The sequence below is a fragment of the Oncorhynchus clarkii genome, chromosome 20, assembly GCF_045791955.1.
Source record: "Oncorhynchus clarkii lewisi isolate Uvic-CL-2024 chromosome 20, UVic_Ocla_1.0, whole genome shotgun sequence".
NCBI lineage: Eukaryota > Metazoa > Chordata > Actinopteri > Salmoniformes > Salmonidae > Oncorhynchus > Oncorhynchus clarkii.
This window is the reverse complement of record NC_092166.1, coordinates 87,129,460-87,151,637: the sequence shown is the minus strand read 5'-3', so window position 1 is coordinate 87,151,637 and position 22,178 is coordinate 87,129,460.

The window sequence follows — 22,178 nt, the reverse complement described above, 5'->3', positions numbered from 1 at the left end:
GGGTGGTGGTGATGGGCAGGGATTTAGTTGGATGGTGTTGATGGGCAGGGATTTAGTTGGGTGGTGATGGGCAGGGATTTAGTTGGGTGGTGGTGATGGGCAGGGATTTAGTTGGATGGTGTTGATGAGCAGGGATTTAGTTGGGTGGTGATGGGCAGGGATTTAGTTGAGTGGTGGTGATGGGCAGGGATTTAGTTGGGTGGTGGTGATGGGCAGGGATTTAGTTGGATGGTGTTGAGCAGGGATTTAGTTGGGTGGTGGTGATGGGCAGGGATTTAGTCGGGGAGGGGTGATGGGCAGATATTTAGTTGGGGAGTGATGGGTATGGATTTAGTTGGTTGGTGGTGATGGGCAGGGATTTAGTAGGGCGGTGATGGGCAGGGATTTAGTTGGGTGGTGGTGATGGGCAGGGATTTAGTTGGGTGGTGGTGATGGGCAGGGATTTAGTTGGATGATGTTGAGCAGGGATTTAGTTGGGTGGTGGTGATGGGCAGGGATTTAGTTGGGGAGTGGTGATGGGCAGAGATTTAGTTGGGTGGTAGTGGTGATGGGCAGGGATTTAGTTGGGGGGTGATGGGTATGGATTTAGTTGGATGGTGTTGAGCAGGGATTTAGTTGGGTGGTGGTGATGGGCAGGGATTTAGTCGGGGAGTGGTGATGGGCAGGGATTTAGTTGGGTGGTGGTGATGGGCAGGGATTTAGTCGGGGAGGGGTGATGGGCAGAGATTTAGTTGGGTGGTAGTGGTGATGGGCAGGGATTTAGTTGGATGGTGATGGGCAGCGATTTAGCTGGACGGTGTTGAGCAGAGACTTGGTTGGGGGCTTGATGGGCAGTGATTTAGTTGGGGGGGGGGTGATGGGCAGGGATTTAGTTGGGTGGTGGGGATGGGCAGGGCGTTCCCTAATTCACTCTGTCTGTCTTCTCGCCAATCTGAGAACAGGACTGGGCCTGTGGCATGAAAGGAGATTTATCTGATGCCTTAGGGGTGGTGTTTGTGCCATGCATCTGCTCACTGGCTGTGTGTGTGTGTGTGTGTGTGTGTGTGTGTGTGTGTGTGTGTGTGTGTGTGTGTGTGTGTGTGTGTGTGTGTGTGTGTGTGTGTGTGTGTGTGTGTGTGTGTGTGTGCGTGTGTGCGTGTGTGCGTGTGTGTGCGCGCTGATCCACGTATAGTACACACCTGCTCCGAACACCGAGCCTCAACACAATGTCAACACTGACTCAGGGATTACACACACACACACACACACGCCTGATCTCTAGAAATAGAAATTGATTTGAGACATTTTAAAATGTCCTGAGAATGCCTTCATCGGTGCTCACTCAATAACCGATTGCCCAGCAAACTCATGATGTTCCGAGCCGAAGCACACTGCTCAGATCAATGCGCTACTGCAGTTCACAATGCTCTAGCAAGCCCTGAGAATACTGATGATACTTGATGGTAATATTGAGTCGTTTTGTATTCTTTTGTTTTAAGCCTTCCCCAAACCACAGCCCTAACCTTAACCACTCTGAATTAAAATAATTAACAAATGAATGCTTAAACTGTTAACCTTTGAGTTGTTTCCGTTTCAATTAAGTAACCAAGTGGAATAAACCCTGTAACCATGGAGAATTAACCCTGTAACCTCGCGGAATTAACCCTGTAACCATGGAGAATTAACCCTGTAACCACGCAGAATTAACCCTGTAACCACGCGGAATTAACCCTGTAACCACGCAGAATTAACCCTGTAACCATGGAGAATTAACCCTGTAACCATGGAGAATTAACCCTGTAACCACGTGGAATTAACCCTGTAACCACGCAGAATTAATGCGGGGAAAAAATGTACGTTCATCCATAATACGTTGAATTTCGTTAAGATGTTATTTTCCCAGGTATCATTGTCACTTGTGTGGCTTTTTTAAAGCAGAGCAACGTCTAAACACGAAGCCCTGCTTTCCATATGAAAGGCCTTTTTTAATTAAAACTGGTTTTCATTTAAAGTGTTCCTCTGACCCAGAGCAGCAACATGAATAGGTTAGTCCTCTCTGCTTGCTAAGCAACAGACTGCAGAAGGATATATTTGCATGGCGTGTGAAGCCCATCAAAGGGTTAGAGCAGGAGCACAGTGCAGAGGTGTGGGTGGCTGTTCGCTGTTCATCCTTCCGTCAGACTCTTGACGAAGGTTTATCAGATGAAACTGGAAAAACAAGACGATGTTTACCAATAGTTTTGCTTGCCAAGCTCATGACAAGACAGATGTCAGAAGACACTAGTTTAGCAACTATACCAGCCTCCTTGTTGCTGGTAAAATAAAACCCATAGCATTTTCAGAAACATCAAGATCACCCGTGTGCTGGATTTATCCATTCTTTTCTGGGATTGGGAAGACATGGCTGCAGAGAGGTTGCATGGTCCTCAAAGGCATCGTCTGTGTCTGTGGAGGAAGAATGTACATGGTCTCTCCTGCAGGCTGCTGTGCTGCTGCTGCTCCTGTGTGGGAGGTGAGGACAAAGAACTACTACCAGACCGGAGCCAGAGAGGGCAGAGCGGGGAGAGGGATACACAGCTAGAGTGGACTTGTCTGGGGGACGACCAGGGGATATCAGGGGAGGGAGAGGCCAGTGCTATCCACATCACGGTGGAGGATCTTGGGCTGGCCAACCCTAGCTTCACTCTGACCAAAGAGGTTGCACCAGTCCAGATGCTCTTTACTGTTAGTCCATCTTCCAGCTCTGTGTCGGCCGTCCGCAGGGCACTGAAGAAGAAAAGACTGCTGAAGCCTCTGTCCTCCCTTCCTCTCCAGCCGGGAGGAGATCAGCCGGGAGGAGAGCAGACAAAGAGGAGAAGCCCAGCCAGCGAGGAAGAGACTGGGGCACACCAGAGGAGAAACATTACAGGTGAGGGGGAGCAGAGTGAGGCAATGGAGGAACAGGAGCAGGAGATGGAGGTAGCGGAGGAGGAGGACTCAATTATGTTTGACACACTTGGCGGCTCAGGTACAGGTAGCCTCCTCACCCCACCTGTCATCAACCTGATCCCTCCCACTCCCTCTGACGTCATCAATGAAGACCAGTTCTTTGATGACATCATCTCGGACGAGGAGAGCGTGGCGCACACGTATGGGACTGGTAGTGATGGGAGTAGCAACACCGCCGGAGACCGGGAAGAAGAGGAAGAGGAGGAGAGGATGGAGGATTTGGACCAGGAGCCTGAAGAGGAGGGGACCAAGAGAGACGCAGAGACCCAGGAGAGGCAAATGGTGGATGGGAGTAAAGGGTATCTGGGAGAATCAGACCAGGAGGTGCTCCTTCAAGCTCCAGCCCCTGAGAGGGAGGGGGAGGTCAGGGCTGCTGAGGAGAAGGAGAGACCCAAGCCCAGCTTCCTCTGTAGTGCCTACCAGGTGGCTCCTCTACCTGAGTACCCCCGGAAGAGTGAGTCTTATATTCCTACCACTAGGACCTACAGTACTACGGTCACAGAATATCTACAGTCACATCACACAGTACAGGACCTACAGTACTACGGTCACAGAATATCTACAGTCACATCACACAGTACAGGACCTACAGTACTACGGTCACAGAATATCTACAGTCACATCACACAGTACAGGACCTACAGTACTACGGTCACAGAATATCTACAGTCACATCACACAGTAAAGGACCTACTGTACTACGGTCACAGAATATCTACAGTCACATCACACAGTACAGGACCTACAGTACTACGGTCACAGAATATCTACAGTCACATCACACAGTACAGGACCTACAGTACTACGGTCACAGAATATCTACAGTCACATCACACAGTACAGGACCTACTGTATTAGTCACATCACAAAGCCTACTGTATTAGTCACATCACACAACCTACTGTATTAGTCACATAACACAGTACAGGACCTACTGCATTAGTCACATCACACAGTACAGGACCTACAGTACTACGGTCACAGAATATCTACAGTCACATCACACAGTACGGGACCTACTGTATTAGTCACATCACAAAGCCTACTGTATTAGTCACATCACACAGTACAGGACCTACTGTATTAGTCACATCACACAGTACATTACCTACTGTATTAGTCACATCACACAGCCTACTGTATTAGTCACATCACACAGTACAGGACCTACTGCATTAGTCACATCACACAGTACATGACCTACTGTATTAGTCACATCACACAGCCTACTGTATTAGTCACATCACACAGTACAGGACCTACTGTATTAGTCACATCACACAGCCTACTGTATTAGTCACATCACACAACCTACTGAATTAGTCACATCACACAGTACAGGACCTACTGTATTAGTCACATAACACAGTACAGGACCTACTGTATTAGTCACATCACACAGTTCATGACCTACTGTATTAGTCACATCACACAGTACAGGACCTACTGTATTAGTCACATCACACAGTACAGGACCTACTGTATTAGTCACATCACACAACCTACTGTATTAGTCACATCACACAGTACAGGACCTACTGTATTAGTCACATCACACAGTACAGGACCTACTGTATTAGTCACATCACACAATCTACTGTATTAGTCACATCACACAGTACAGGACCTACTGTATTAGTCACATCACACAGTACAGGACCTACTGTATTAGTCACATCACACAACCTACTGTATTAGTCACATCACACAGTACAGGACCTACTGTATTAGTCACATCACACAGGCTACTGTATTAGTCACATCACACAGTACAGGACCTACTGTATTAGTCACATCACACAGCCTACTGTATTAGTCACATCACACAGTACAGGACCTACTGCATTATTCACATCACACAGTACAGGACCTACTGTATTAGTCACATCACACAGTACAGGACCTACTGTATTAGTCACATCACACAGTACATGACCTACTGCATTAGTCACATCACACAACCTACTGTATTAGTCACATAACACAGTACAGGACCTACTGCATTAGTCACATCACACAGTATATGACCTACTGTATTAGTTACATCAAACAGTAAAGGACCGACTGCATTAGTCACATCACACAGTACATGGCCTACTGTATTAGTCACATCACATAGCCTACTGCATTAGTCACATCACAAAGCCTACTGTATTAGTAACATCACAAAGCCTACTGTATTCGTAACATCACACAGTACAGGACCTACTGTATTAGTCACATCACACAGTACAAGACCTACTGTATTAGTCACATCACACAGTACATGACCTACTGTATTAGTCACATCACACAGCCTACTGTATTAGTCACATCACACAGTACAGGACCTACTGTATTAGTCACATCACACAGCACAGGACCTACTGTATTAGTCACATCACACAGCCTACTGCATTAGTCACATCACAAAGCCTACTGTATTAGTAACATCACAAAGCCTACTGTATTAGTAACATCACACAGCCTACTGTGTTAGTAACATCACACAACCTACTGTATTAGTAACATCACAAAGCCTACTGTATTAGTAACATCACACAGTAAAGGACCGATTGCATTTGTAGCATCACACAGTACAGGACCTACTGTATTAGTCACATCACACAGCACAGGACCTACTGTATTAGTCACATCACACAAGCACCTGCATTAGTCACATCACACTGCACAGGACCTACTGCATTAGTCACATCACACAGGACCTACTGCATTGGTCACATCACACAGTACAGGGCCTACTGTATTAGTCACATCACACAACCTACTGTATTAGTCACATCACACAGCATCCCACAGGACCTACTGCATTAGTCACATCACACAGCACAGGAAGTACTGCATTAGTCACATCACACAGGACAGGACCTACTGTATTAGTCACATCACACAGCCTACTGTATTAGTCACATCACACAGGCTACTGTATTAGTCACATCACACAGCCTACTGTATTAGTCACATCACACAACCTACTGTATTAGTCACATCACACAACCTACTGCATTAGTCACATCACACAACCTACTGTATTAGTCACATCACACAGCACAGGACCTACTGCATTAGTCACATCACACAGCATCCCACAGGACATACTGTATTAGTCACATCACTTAGCATAGGACCTACTGCATTAGTCACATCACACAACCTACTGTATTAGTCACATCACACAGCATCCCACAGGACCTACTGCATTAGTCACATCACACAACCTACTGTATTAGTCACATCACACAGCATAGGACCTACTGCATTAGTCATATCACACAACCTACTGTATTAGTCACATCACACAGCACAGGACCTACTGCATTAGTCATATCACACAACCTACTGTATTAGTCAAATCACACAGCACAGGACCTACTGCATTAGTCATATCACACAACCTACTGTATTAGTCACATCACACAGCCTACTGTATTAGTCACATCACACAGCACAGGACCTACTGCATTAGTCACATCACACAGCACAGGACCTACTGTATTAGTCACATCACACAGTACAGGACCTACTGCATTAGTCATATCACACAACCTACTGTATTAGTCACATCACACAGCACAGGACCTACTGCATTAGTCACATCGCACAGCACAGGACCTACTGTATTAGTCACATTACACAGCACAGGACCTACTGCATTAGTCACATCACACAGCACAGGACCTACTGTATTAGTCACATCACACAACCTACTGTATTAGTCACATCACACAGCATCCCACAGGACCTACAGCAGTCACCACCCTTTCTTCTCTACTCTCCATTTCCAATGAATACAAGTGTGATATTTGTTTAATTGAAGCATGCCAACTTATTATATTAAAGTTTATGAGGTTATTGGCTTCTTTTCTATTCCAGGGAGCTTCAACTCGAGCATCAATCTGCTGTTGTTCACTGAGCACAACCTGGGTGAGTGAGGTGTGTGTGTTTGTCTTCCCAGGCATTGGGTTGCTGTGGCTCTGTACCCTTCATCACTCTACTCATGTCATCTTCATCTTCACTCTCTCTCTGAAAGGCCTGCTCTCCCCACAGCCTCGACCTACCTTACTCTCTGAAAGGCCTGCTCTACCCAACAAACTCAACCTACCTTTCTCTCTGAAAGACAGCCTCGACCTACCTTACTCTCTGAAAGGCCTGCTCTCCCCACAGCCTCGACCTACCTTTCTCTCTGAAAGGCCTGCTCTCCCCACAGACTCGACCTACCTTACTCGCTGAAAGGCCTGCTCTCCCCACAGCCTCGACCTACCTTTCTCTCTGAAAGGCCTGCTCTCCCCACAGCCTCGACCTACCTTTCTCTCTGAAAGGCCTGCTCTCCCCACAGCCTCGACCTACCTTTCTCTCTGAAAGGCCTGCTCTCCCCACAGCCTCGACCTACCTTACTCTCTGAAAGGCCTGTTCTACCCAACAAACTCAACCTACCTTTCTCTCTGAAAGGCCTGCTCTCCCCACAGACTCAACCTACCTTTCTCTCTGAAAGACAGCCTCGACCTACCTTTCTCTCTGAAAGGCCTGCTCTCTCCACAGCCTCGACCTACCTTACTCTCTGAAAGGCCTGCTCTCCCCACAGCCTCGACCTACCTTACTCTCTGAAAGGCCTGCTCTCCCCACAGCCTCGACCTACCTTTCTCTCATTTCAGTCTTCAAACTGAAGACAATGCAGCGTTAAATACACAGGCGGGATCAGCCTCATTGTTAGCTGGTTACTTTTTCCACTTCATTCGTTAACTTCTCTAGGGTAGGGGGTAGCATTGGACATTTGGATGAAAAGCGTGCCCAAATTAAATGGCCTGCTACCTGGCCATAAAAGCTAGAATATGCATATAATTAGTGGCAGGCAAAAACCTGAGGAAAAAACCAACCAGTAAGTGGTAAATCTGAGGTTTGTAGTTTTTCAAGTCATTGCCCATCGAATATTCAGTGTCTATGGGGTCATATTGCATTTCCCAAGGCTTCCACTAGATGTCAACGGTCTTTAGAACCTTATTTGAGGATTCTACTGTGAAGTGGGGGCGAATAAGAGGGGATTGAGTCAGAGGTCTGCCAGAGTTGCATGAGCTGGCCACGTGCGTTCACGTGAGAGTTAGCTTGCGTTCCATTGCATTTCTACAGACATAGGAATTCTCCGGTTGGAACATTATTGAAGATTTATGATAAAAACATCCTAAAGATTGATTCTATACTTCATTTGACATGTTTCTATGAACTGTAATATGACTTTTCATCTGAACTTTCGCCTGGACCTACCCGCACGTCGTGAGTTTGGATTGTGTACTAAACGCGCAAACAGCAAGGAGGTATTTGGACATAAATGATGGACTTTATCGAACAAATCAAACATTTATTGTGGAACTGGGATTCCTGGGAGTGTATTCTGATGAAAATCATCAAAGGAAAGTGAATATTTATAATAGTATTTCTGACTTCCACAACATGGTGGATATCTGCATGGCTTGTTTTTCTTGTCTGAGCGCCGTACTCAGATTATTGCATGGTGTTTTTTTCCCGTAAAGTAAAAAAAAAATCTGACACAGCGGTTGCATTAAGGAGAAGTGGATCTAAACTTCCATGCATAACAGTTGTATCTTATAGCAATGCTTATTATGAATATTTCTGTAAATTTATGTTTTGGAACTACTGAACATAAGGTGAAAATGTTTACTCTTTTGGATATAAATATGAACTATATCGAACAAAACATACATGTATTGTGTAACATGAAGTTCTATGAGTGTCATCTGATGAAGATAATCAAAGGTTAGTGATGAATCTGCTTTTTTGTGACTCCTCTCTTTGGCTGGAAAAATGGCTGTGTTTTTCTGTGACTTGGCTCTGTCCTAACATATATCATTTGGTGTGCTTTCGTCGTAAAGCCTTTTTGAAATCAGATGTGGCTGGATTTACAACAAGTGTATCTTTAAAATGGTGTAAAATACTTGTATGTTTGAGAAATTTTAATTATGGGATTTCTGTTGTTTTGAATTTGGCGCCCTGCAAATTCCTCGTCAACTGGCTAGCGTCCCACATACCCTAGTGAAGTTAACTAGGCATATTTTCAGTCAGTAAAGTCTGTATAGCCTTCTCCCACTAGAATAGCTTAATGTATTTTCTGGTGATCTATTGATAGGACAGACGCCAGTCAGTCACAAAGTGGTGATGACAGGGACACCGCTGGTTGGTCAGTCTGCTGTATGTCCCGCCTCTCAGTAGCTGAGTTTGTGTTTGTTCTTGTTGGCTGCAGGAACATTATTGAAGATTTATGATAAAAACATCCTAAAGATTGATTCTATACTTCATTTGACATGTTTCTATGAACTGTAATATGACTTTTCATCTGAACTTTCGCCTGGACCTACCCGCACGTCGTGAGTTTGGATTGTGTACTAAACGCGCAAACAGCAAGGAGGTATTTGGACATAAATGATGGACTTTATCGAACAAATCAAACATTTATTGTGGAACTGGGATTCCTGGGAGTGTATTCTGATGAAAATCATCAAAGGAAAGTGAATATTTATAATAGTATTTCTGACTTCCACAACATGGTGGATATCTGCATGGCTTGTTTTTCTTGTCTGAGCGCCGTACTCAGATTATTGCATGGTGTTTTTTTCCCGTAAAGTAAAAAAAAAATCTGACACAGCGGTTGCATTAAGGAGAAGTGGATCTAAACTTCCATGCATAACAGTTGTATCTTATAGCAATGCTTATTATGAATATTTCTGTAAATTTATGTTTTGGAACTACTGAACATAAGGTGAAAATGTTTACTCTTTTGGATATAAATATGAACTATATCGAACAAAACATACATGTATTGTGTAACATGAAGTTCTATGAGTGTCATCTGATGAAGATAATCAAAGGTTAGTGATGAATCTGCTTTTTTGTGACTCCTCTCTTTGGCTGGAAAAATGGCTGTGTTTTTCTGTAACTTGGCTCTGACCTAACATATATCATTTGGTGTGCTTTCGTCGTAAAGCCTTTTTGAAATCAGATACTGTGGCTGGATTTACAACAAGTGTATCTTTAAAATGGTGTAAAATACTTGTATGTTTGAGAAATTTTAATTATGGGATTTCTGTTGTTTTGAATTTGGCGCCCTGCAAATTCCTCGTCAACTGGCTAGCGTCCCACATACCCTAGTGAAGTTAACTAGGCATATTTTCAGTCAGTAAAGTCTGTATAGCCTTCTCCCACTAGAATAGCTTAATGTATTTTCTGGTGATCTATTGATAGGACAGACGCCAGTCAGTCACAAAGTGGTGATGACAGGGACACCGCTGGTTGGTCAGTCTGCTGTATGTCCCGCCTCTCAGTAGCTGAGTTTGTGTTTGTTCTTGTTGGCTGCAGTCCAATTTATTTTCACGGAGGAGGGAGAGCATGATGAGTGAATTTCTACGAGCCATGTAACATCAGTGGTAATGATGAGTTGAGTCATCAATCACACCTGCAGGTCTATTCATAGGCGCTTGATTTTGTTTAAGATTGGGGGGTGCACAATCTGATTGGGGCTCTGAAAGTGTTTTTTCTGCAATTCTACATTGTTTCTCAACATGTAATCTATATTTACTTGACAAAACACAACATTTTCTCTTATGTCTTTGCCACAATAAATTATATTGAAAGAGTAGACTTTTCTGACTGGATTACTAATCTATTCCCTCAAAGTCCCACCCACAGTGATTGATTGACAGATCTGAAACCATACCAACTCTGTTACTCACAAACATCCTGCCCCCTCCCCTGACAATCCCACTCACAATGATTATTGATTGACAGGCCAAACTGTTAAAGGAATAGTTCACCCAAATTACAAAATGATACCCTGGTTTCCTTACACAAAGTGTCCACAGCAGCAGAACCAATTAAATACATAATTTGAAGAACAAACATCATTGTGGCCATTCTTGTCTTGCAGTAAAACTGTTAATATGATTTTAATCTCAAGAGAAGGCAGGCTTAATGTTAAAAAAAGGTCATCTTACTTAGGAAAAAGTCCTGATCATATTGTAGTTGATTTGGATATCGTCTAACAACACAATTAATTCATACATTTTCAGTCATTTTAAATGTATTTTTATTCAAGTGATTGGGGGAGCCTCCCCGGACACCTCCAGCCCGAAAACTCCTTGTCTGGCTGCTTCTTCTATTTTTCTGGCTACTCCATGAACTTACTGAAAACAATGCAATGTAATGACACTGAGAATAAGATTAAAAGGTAAAAACAAGTTACCATGTGTATGTTGGTACCAAGTATTCGGACAAAAAACAAGCAGCTCTAAGGAGATAATTCATGACACTCGATATGATGAGATTTAATTACGTGTTGAACATTGTTGTTATGGGATGGATCAGATATGAAATAATATCATTCTAGATCCCCTTTTCTTTTATTGGCCTTCTTTTCTATACACACAACCAGGGGCCAAGAAAATAAAAGTTAGTAGTGTGTATATATATATATAGAAAAGAAGGCCAGTAAAATAATAGGGGTTCATATGTAAACTGTGTCCAAACTGTTGACTGGTGCACCAGTCAACAGTTTGGACACAGTTTGGACACATCTACTCATTCAAGGGGCGACAGGTATCCTAGTGGTTAGAACATTGGACTAGTGACCGAAAGGTTGCAAGATCGAATCTCCAAGCTGACAAGGTACAAATCTGTCGTGCTGCCCCTGAACAAGACAGTTAACCCACTGTTCCCAGGCCGTCATTGAAAATAAGAATTTGTTCTTAACGGACTTGCCTAGTTAAATAAAAAAGGGTTTTTCTTTATTTTGACTATTTTCTACTTTGTAGAATAATAGTGAACACATCAAAACTGTAAAATGGTCTAGGGGTCAGCCGGAGTAGCAGTGAGGCTATGCAGACGTGAGAGTGCATCAGGCTTCACATTCTTGGACCCCGGGTTGTAGGAGAGAGTGACATTGAAACGGCTGAATAACAGGGCCCAACGAGCCTGCCCAAGTGCTTGGTGATGTGCAGATATTCCAGGTTGTTATGGTCAGTCCATACTAAGAATGGGTGTTCCGCCCCCTCCAACCAGTGCTACCACTCCTCCAACGCCATTTAACAGCGAGGAGTTCTTGATTTCCAACATCACAGTTCCTCTCAGCAGGGGTAAGACGATGGGAGAGAAGCGCAGGAGCTTTTGGTCCTGGGCAGAAAGCTGGGACAGGACGACCCCACTCCAACATCTGAGGCGCCGACCTCCACCTCAAACTGACGGGCTGGTTCCGGATGGATTAAGATGGGAGCTGTAATGAATCGATGTTTGAGTTCCGAGGACACCCGGTCAGTTGCTGGAGACCATGTGAATGGAAACTTGGAAGAGGTGAGTGCTGAGTGGGGGGAAGCCAGGGGGCTGTAACCCTGGATGAAACGTCAGTAGAAGTTAACAAATCTCAGGAAATGTTGCAGCTGCATTCTGTATGTGGGTTGATGCCAATCCACCACCACTTTCACCTTGTCTGGATCCATCTGTATATGTCCTGCAGTGATGATGTATCTGAGGAAGAAGAGGGTGGAGCGATGACGTATCTGAGGAAGGAGAGGGTGGAGCGATGACGTATCTGAGGAAGGAGAGGGTGGAGCGATGACGTATCTGAGGAAGGAGAGGGTGGAGCGATGACGTATCTGAGGAAGGAGAGGGTGGAGCGATGATGTATCTGAGGAAGGAGAGGGTGGAGCGATGACGTATCTGAGGAAGGAGAGGGTGGAGCGATGATGTATCTGAGGAAGGAGAGGGTGCAGGGATGGAATTTACACTTCTCTGCTTTGGTGGAAAGCTGGTTCTCCAGGAGATGCTAAAGGAGGACGTGGAAGACATGGAAGAAGTGCTCTTGAGAAAGAAAAGGATGTCATTGACAAACACAAACAGGTTCATCGTGTCCCAGAGCACATCGTTGACCAGGACCTGGAACACAGCGGGAGCTTTGGTCAGTACGAAAGGCATAGCCAAGTACTCATAGTGCCCACTGGCTGTGTTAAAGGCTGTCTTCCACTTGTTTCCTTCCTGTATCCGAACCAGTTGGTAGGTGTTCCGAAGGAAGAGGTTTGAAAGCCAAGTAGATGAGCGGTAGACAGTTTTTTAATCCCTGTACGACCCACCAGAGTACTCGTACCTACTGGTGACCCTGGTCTCTTTAATGGACAGGTGGAAATATAATGTCCTGTTGCCCCATAATACAGACAGCTCCTGGTGTTCAGTCTTTGTAAACATTCATCCAGACACATTCTAGCCCTTCACAGTAGCTTGGGCTCTGGTGGAGGCGACTTGCCCGCCCTCTGCTATTCCCATGGACACTCGGGTGACATCTGATTCTCTCGGTAAGGTGGATGTCGGGACCTACCGGTGTTCCTCTGTGTCGAGGTGGGAGCAGTGGGCGAGCGAGTGTGATGAGGGAACACCTCCTCTCCCTCCGACATTGCCGGAGCTGCCCATCAATCAATCGTAAGGTCAAGGGGATGAGGGTGTTGAGGCCCATGGGGAGCTCCCAGGACTGCGAGCTCGTCTTTAACTTCCTCCGATAATCTATTAAGGAACGTGTCGAAAAGAGATTCTGGGTTCAAGGCACTCTCATCGGTCAACGTGTGAAAATCTACCGCATAGTCTGCCACACTACAGGAGTTTTGACGCAGTTGGAGTAGCTTCTGAGCAGCCTCTCTCCCGGATAATGGAGAATTGAACACCTTCCTAACCTTCCTATCTCCTCCAGAATGAGGCAAACGGTGGATTGTTGCTCCCACACCGCTATCGCCCAGGCAAGAGCCCTCCATAACATCAGCATTATAAGATATGCTACCTTCGAGGGAAACAAAGATGGCTTCAGCTCGAAGATGAGGTAGCACTGGGAGAGAATTACTCAACAGGTTCCTGGATCTCCAGCATAGCACTCCGGAGGAGGTAAGTGGGGTTCTCGGGAAGCTGGGATAGGCTGGGGAGAAGCACCACCGGTAGCGGGGTTACTGAGAGTCTGGGAGGTTACCGTAGAGGCTTGCTGCCTAGTAGATAGTACGAACTGGCCCTGACTGTTTATCACGACTCAGGATATGACCCAGATGCAGACAAAGGAGACGGAAGGTTCAATAGTAGTGGTTTATTATACCACAAGAGGCAGGCAAAGGACAGGTCGAGGACAGGCAAAGGGCAGGTCGAGGACAGGCAAACGACAGGATGAGGACAGGCAGAGGACAGGTCGAGGACAGGCAGAGGTTCATTACCAGGTCAGAGTCAGATCGGTAGAGGACGGCAGGCAGTCTCTTGGTCAAGGCAGAAAAGTTCGGAACCGGGATGACTAGAAAACAGGGACAAGAGAAAACAGGAGTACAAAAAAACACGCTGGGAGGCTTTGACGAGATGAACTGGCAACAGATAAACAGAAAACGCAGGTCTAAATACACAGAGGATAATGGGGGAAGATGGGTGACACCTGGAGGGGGTGGAGACAAGCACAAAGACAGGTGAAACAGATCAGGGTGTGACACCTGGAGGGGGTGGAGACAAGCACAAAGACAGGTGAAACAGACCAGGGTGTGACACCTGGAGGGGGTGGAGACCAGCACAAAGACAGGTGAAACAGTTCAGGGTGTGACACCTGGAGGTGGTGGAGACAAGCACAAAGACAGGTGAAACAGATCAGGGTGTGACACCTGGAGGAGGTGGAGACCAGCACAAAGACAGGTGAAACACAGGGTGTGACACCTGGAGGGGGTGGAGACAAGCACAAAGACAGGTGAAACAGATCAGGGTGTGACACCTAGAGGGGGGTGGAGACCAGCAAAAAGACAGGTGAAACAGATCAGGGTGTGACACCTGGAGGGGGTGGAGACAAGCACAAAGACAGGTGAAACAGATCAGGGTGTGACACCTGGAGGGGGTGGAGACCAGCACAAAGACAGGTGAAACAGATCAAGGTGTGACACCTGGAGGGGGTGGAGACAAGCACAAAGACAGGTGAAACAGATCAGGGTGTGACACCTGGAGGAGGTGGAGACAAGCACAAAGACAGGTGAAACAGATCAGGGTGTGACACCTGGGGGAGGTGGAGACAAGCACAAAGACAGGTGAAACAGATCAGGGTGTGACACAACCTCAATTACCTTGTACCCCCATCGACTTTGTACAGGTACCCTATGTATATAGCCAAGATATGGTTAATCAATGCGTATTTATTATTATTTTATTTTATTTATTATTATTACGTGTTGCACTTTCTGTTATTTCTCTATTTTCTTTCTCTCTGCTTTGTTGAAAAGGAACCGGTCACTAAGCATGTCACTGTTAGTCTACACCGGTGGTTTAAAAAGCATGTGACAAATGAAATGTAATTTGAGTTTAAACCTACCCATCAAACTGGTGGTGTTGATTGGAAGGGCCCGTGACAGGGCGACATTGAAATGGTGGACGTCCTCAGTGGCGCTGCCCCATGCTCAAACGGCTTTTTGGTCAATTGCATTTTGTTCTAAAGAAAGGACAAAGCTTTTTTCCTAATGCACTTCACAAACACAAAGACTCTACTTATTGATTGGCTGGGGAATTAGCCTACTAGTTTATCAATTATTATTAAATACAACTTTTCACATAACACACACGCCCTGTCGTTGTTGATGAAGCCATCTGTGTTATCAGTATAGTAACTATCAGAGGCCTCGTGACGGTGTGTCCTTTTCATAGGAGTCAAGGGAGACTAACACACTTTCGTTCTGAGGTATTGCCTGACAAGCTTATGAAAATAGCAAGTGAACAGTGAATGAAATTATATTTTTGGAGGACCATTGCGATCACATTTCTGAACATGTTGTGATACCTAACTCTGCTTCTTCTGGTAGGTCCCAGCGCCCATGACCAGGGGGATCAGTCTGGCACACAACTGTACACTTTGTCTAACAGAAAAACAGGGTCAACGATTGTCATCATCCCTCAGTTATAAACATAGCATGAGAAATAACGTAATCTGGTTTGGAAGCTAATTCTATGCTTTCCAGATGTAGACTGATTGGCTCCAGATTGGATTAGAGTCAGGCCGGTGATGCCGTTACCCTATTGAGTTTGTTGCTGCTAGTTAGTACACTGTTGTAGTCAGACACGAATTAGCTAGTACCACAGCTGCATCAAATATTTATTTGTGCCCTGGACATGCATTGAACCTCGAAGGCAAACGTGACTGTTTCGTCTAGATGACACTAATTTAGAGTGGCAAATACGATGACATCGCTAAATTTGGCAAATCATTAGTAGGAAACAGCTTTGCCATATAATGATGTCGGTAAATGTCATTTTAGAGAGATGGCAATGTTGCCATTACTGTTAATAGCAAAGTTAGTAAAAAAATATCTAGCAATGCGAATGTTACTTAGCTAAAATACGGTGGTCGGTGGTCCACTCAATCTTAGTTAAGTTATATTGTATCTAAAGTCGTCTGGTGACATCACAATCAATTATTTGCCTTTAAAAAAAATCATTGTAAATAAGAATTTGTTCTTAAACTGACTGGCATATCTACATAATATATATATATATATTTACATTATATATATATATATATATATATATATATATATATATGCCAAATCTGAGTTTTACTGAGGTAGGCTAACGTTAGCCAGCTAGCTAGTTTGTAGCTAGCTATCTATCTCAGCTGTGCAAGCGATGCTAGTGATAACGAAGATTAAAATATAACCAGCAGCCTATAGTCTAGCTACCGGAATACTCACCACCAAGAAACTCCAGCCAGCTATTCCACATGATACGGCCCTTCCAAACCAGTTGGCTGTGCATCCTGCTGGAAGCATGCATAGCATGGCCAATCCGTATTGGGATTTCAGTGTAAAATGGATGTGATCCTTTGAACGGGTTGGGGGCGATCATAGAGATAGATGCCTTCTGTGCCATTATAGGGGCTATGACAGCACGGTCAGCACTATTGAGAAAATCTCAATTATGATGTAGTCAATTTTGACTCCATGACTCAAACAGGGTCACAATGAAGTTGGGTGTCCCACCCAGTTGACTACATTGAAATGGTGGACGTCCTCAGTGGCGCTGGCCCATGCTCAAACGGCTTTTTGGCCACTGTCATTCACTATGGTGGCGATGGCACAACAGAGCCCCATTCAATGAAGAGAAGCAACGTCGGGGAGATTTGCACTTGGAGTTTGGCAAAATTGGGGCATGATTTGTAATCCAAACCCAACTTTCAGTTACTCGTTGTGACGCAGTGAGGTGCCAAACTCAGTTTTAGATAAGACTGACTTCATGACCAAAATTATCCTATTTCCAGTTTGTACTCAATTTTGCCACTAGAATAAATGTTTCTGACTCATATCGATGCCTCAAAGGGAGTAGTTTGTTTTATTTAGGGGCAGTTGCTCTTTAATTCAACCCATCAGATGTCTTTCCAAGTATATTAAAATTGTGCTGTTTCCTTTTGCTTCTGTCTTACGAGGGACATGAACTTCTCTATTTGGACCCTTTATACAAATAAAACCTAAGAGTATAATCACATTTCTCAAGGACTGACCGTGGTTTTTACAGACCTTCTAACAGGACTGTTTGTAGCTTTATCTGAACGCGGACATTATGACTCAACAATCACCCTTGAGACTCCAAAAGCAAGCCACCTCAAGACAGTATGAAAAGAGATACATTTTTATGATTTATACTAGTCATTTTAATCCAGGCTTTTGATTGGCGGCAGACCAACTAATTCATTCCTTTCTCTTTTGAGTAAATCTTCTGTTTGTTGAGCTGCTGCGGCAGAGCTATGAGTTGGTCATTCTTTTGTATTGAGCATTGATTAGCATACATCTTTGTTCATTTACAATGTGACACATTTTTACAACGTCATTCATTAACATGATACCTTCCGTGTACATTATATATATATATATATATATATATATATATATATATATATATATATATATATTCATTTTTTTCCAAACATGTATATTCTCTATCAGTACATTGGAGTTTAGACACATTATTTTCTGTAATAAATGTTCTGACTCTTCTGGAGGATGAAGTTGGAAATGTAACCAACTGCATGGCTCCATTAAGAAAGGAGGCTACTTTAAACATGGCTTCATTAAGAAAGGAGGCTACTTTAAACATGGCTTCATTAAGAAAGGAGGCTACTTTAAACATGGCTTCATTAAGAAAGGAGGCTACTTTAAACATGGCTTCATTAAGAAAGGAGGCTACTTTAAACATGGCTTCATTAAGAAAGGAGGCTACTTTAAACATGGTTTCATTAAGAAAGGAGGCTACTTTAAACAGGGTTCCATTAAGAAAGTAGGCTACTTTAAACAGGGTTCCATTAAGAAAGGAGGCTACTTTAAACAGTGTTCCATTAAGAAAGGAGGCTACTTTAAACAGGGTTCCATTAAGAAAGGAGGCTACTTTAAACAGGGTTCCATTAAGAAAGGAGGCTACTTTAAACAGGGTTCCATTAAGAAAGGAGGCTACTTTAAACATGGCTTCATTAAGAAAGGAGGCTACTTTAAACAGGGTTCCATTGTCAAGCCCCTGCCCGAAATGATTTCAGTAGGTGTTGAAACATGTTCCCGGTTCTTGATCCCTTTCTAAGTCACTTTCCTTACGTACATTCTGCATGTGTGTGTAACTGCCCCTGGAAAGGAACACAGTAAAAACTCCTTTCTCCCCTGTGTGTCCTGACTGAGTATTATTCTCCTTCTTGAGGATGAAGTTCATCTCTCCATTACTAGTGGTTATCCCACTGGCTGGTGGAAAATAGATCCGTCCAGCTTGAGGCTCGATGCCACCGTCTCCTTCACCCCTCCCTCAGCATGCCTCAGCCCAGACATTCCTTTCTGGCTGCCTTCATCTGTGTGGGGCTTTCCTGTCTAAGGGCTGGCACAGGGCTGAGGCAGGACTGGCACAGGGCTGAAGCAGGGCTGAGGCAGGGTCAGGGCTGAGACAGGGTCAGGGTTTCAACAGGTCTGAGGCAGGGTCAGGGCTGAGGCAGGGTCAGGGCTGAGACAGGGCTGAGGCAGGGTCAGGGCTGGCACAGGGCTGAGGCAGGGCTGAGGCAGGGTCAGGGCTGAGGCAGGGTCAGGGCTGAGACAGGGCTGAGGCAGGGTCAGGGCTGAGGCAGGGCTGAGGCAAGGTCAGGGCTGAGGCAGGGATGAGGCAGGGTCAGGGCTGAGTTAAGGTCAGGCTGAGGCAGGGCTGAGGCAAGGTCAGGGCTGAGGCAGGGTCAGGGCTGAGACAGGGCTGAGGCAGGGGCAGGGCTGAGGCAGGGTCAGGGCTGAGGCAGGGCTGAGGCAGGGTCAGGGCTGATGCAAGGTCAGGGCTGAGGCAGGGTCAGGGTTGAGGCAGGGTCAGGGCTGAGGCAGGGTCAGGGCTGAGGCAGAGTCAGGGCTGAGACAGGGCTGAGGCAAGGTCAGGGCTGAGGCAGAGTCAGGGCTGAGGCAGGGTCAGGGCTGATTATTAGAAAGCAAATTACGGACTCCTATTTAAATCTGCGTATTCCTTCAAAGTTCAGTTGGCCTGAGTCTGCACAACTCTGCCAGGACCTAGGATCAAGAGAGACGCTCAAGTGTTTTATTACTATATCTCTTGACACAATGATGAAAATAATCATGGCCTCTAAACCTTCAAGCTGCATACTGGACCCTATTCCAACTAAACTACTGAAAGAGCTGCTTCCTGTGCTTGGCCCTCCTATGTTGAACATAATAAACGGCTCTCTATCCACCGGATGTGTACCAAACTCACTAAAAGTGGCAGTAATAAAGTCTCTCTTGAAAAAGCCAAACCTTGACCCAGAAAATATAAAAAACTATCGGCCTATATCGAATCTTCCATTCCTCTCAAAAATGTTAGAAAAGGCTGTTGCGCAGCAACTCACTGCCTTCCTGAAGACAAACAATGTATACGAAAGGCTTCAGTCTGGTTTTAGACCCCATCATAGCACTGAGACAGCACTTGTGAAGGTCGTAAATTACATTTTAATGGCATCGCACCGAGGCTCTGCATCTGTCCTCGTGCTCCTAGACCTTAGTGCTGCTTTTGATACCATTGATCACCACATTCTTTTGGAGAGATTGGAAACCCAAATTCGTCTACACGGACAAGTTCTGGCCTGGTTTAGATCTTATCTGTCGGAAAGATATCAGTTTGTCTCTGTGAATGGTTTGTCCTCTGACAAATCAACTGTAAATTTCGGTGTTCCTCAAGGTTCCGTTTTAGGACCACTATTGTTTTCACTATATATTTGACCTCTTGGGGATGTCATTCGAAAACATAATGTTAACTTTCACTGCTATGCGGATGACACACAGCTGTACATTACAATGAAACATGGTGAAGCCCCAAAATTGCCCTCGCTAGAAGCATGTGTTTCAGACATAAGAAAGTGGATGGCTGCAAACTTTCTACTTTTACACTCGGACAAAACAGAGATGCTTGTTCTAGGTCCCAAGAAACAAAGAGATCTTCTGTTGAATCTGACAATTAATCTTAATGGTTGTACAGTCGTCTCAAATAAAACTGTGAAGGACCTCGGCGTTACTCTGGACCCTGATCTCTCTTTTGAAGAACATATCAAGACCATTTCAAGGACAGCTTTTTTCCCATCTACGTAACATTGCAAAAATCAGAAACTTTCTGTCCAAAAATGATGCAGAAAAAAGTATCCATGCTTTTGTCACTTCTAGGTTAGACTAATGCAATGCTCTACTTTCCGGCTACCTGGATAAAGCACTAGATAAACTTCAGTTAGTGCTAAATACGGCTGCTAGAATCCTGACTAGAACCAAAAAAATGTATCATATTACTCCAGTGCTAGCCTCCCTACACTGGCTTCCTGTCAATGCAAGGGCTGATTTCAAGGTTTTACTGCTAACCTACAAAGCATTACATGGGCTTGCTCCTACCTATCTCTCTGATTTGGTCATGCCGTACATACCTACACGTACACTACGGTCACAAGACGCAGGCCTCCTAATTGTCCCTAGAATTTCTAAACAAACAGCTCAGCCCTGACCCTGCCTCAGCCCTGCCTCAGCCCTGCCTTAGCCCTGCCTCAGCCCTGACCCTGCCTCAACCCTGACCCTGCCTCAGCCCTGCCTCAGCCCTGCCTTAGCCCTGCCTCAGCCCTGACCCTGCCTCAGCCCTGCCTCAGCCCTGCCTTAGCCCTGCCTCAGCCCTGACCCTGCCTCAACCCTGACCCTGCCTCAGCCCTGACCCTGCCTCAGCCCTGAACCTGCCTCAGCCCTGCCTCAGCCCTGCTTCAGCCCTGACCCGGACTCAGCCCTGACCCTGCCTCAGCCCTGACCCTGCCTCAGCCCTGTCTCAAATCAAATCAAATAAAATGTATTTATATAGCCCTTTGTACATCAGCTGATCTCTCAAAGTGCTGTACAGAAACCCAGCCTAAAAATCCAAACTGCAAGCAATGCAGGTGTAGAAGCACGGCGGCTAGGAAAAACTCTCTAGAAAGGCCAAAACCTAGGAAGAAACCTAGAGAGGAACCAGGCTATGTGGGGTGGCCAGTCTTCTTCTGGCTGTGCCGGGTGGAGATTATAACAGAACATGGCCAAGATGTTCAAATGTTCATAGATGACCAGCATGGTCCAATAATAATAAGGCAGAACAGTTGAAACTGGAGCAGCAGCACGGCCAGATGGACTGGGGACAGCAAGGAGTCATCATGTCAGGTAGTCCTGAGGCATGGTCCTAGGGCTCAGGTCCTCCGAGAGAGAGAAAGAAAGAGAGAAAGAGAGAATTAGAGAGAGCACACTTAAATTCAAACAGGACACCGAATAGGACAGGAGAAGTACTCCAGATATAACAAACTGACCCTAGCCCCCGACACATAAACTACTGCAGCATAAATACTGGAGGCTGAGACAGGAGGGGTCAGGAGACACTGGCCCCATCCGAGGACACCCCCGGACAGGGCCAAACAGGAAGGATATGGTGTTGGTTAAAGCCATTGTCTGATGATTTAAAAATGTTTTGTAATTCTATGAAACTTACCCAGTTGATTAACTCACCTACTCTCCCAAATCCTAAATGCCCAGATAAATCTACCCTGATTGATTTGATATTGGCAAATGTTCCGCATAAATATTCTGCGGTTGGTGTTTTTTGTAATGATTTAACTGACCATTGTGCTGTTGTTGCTGTTAGAAATACTAAGGTTCCTAAAACAAACGCTGTTACCA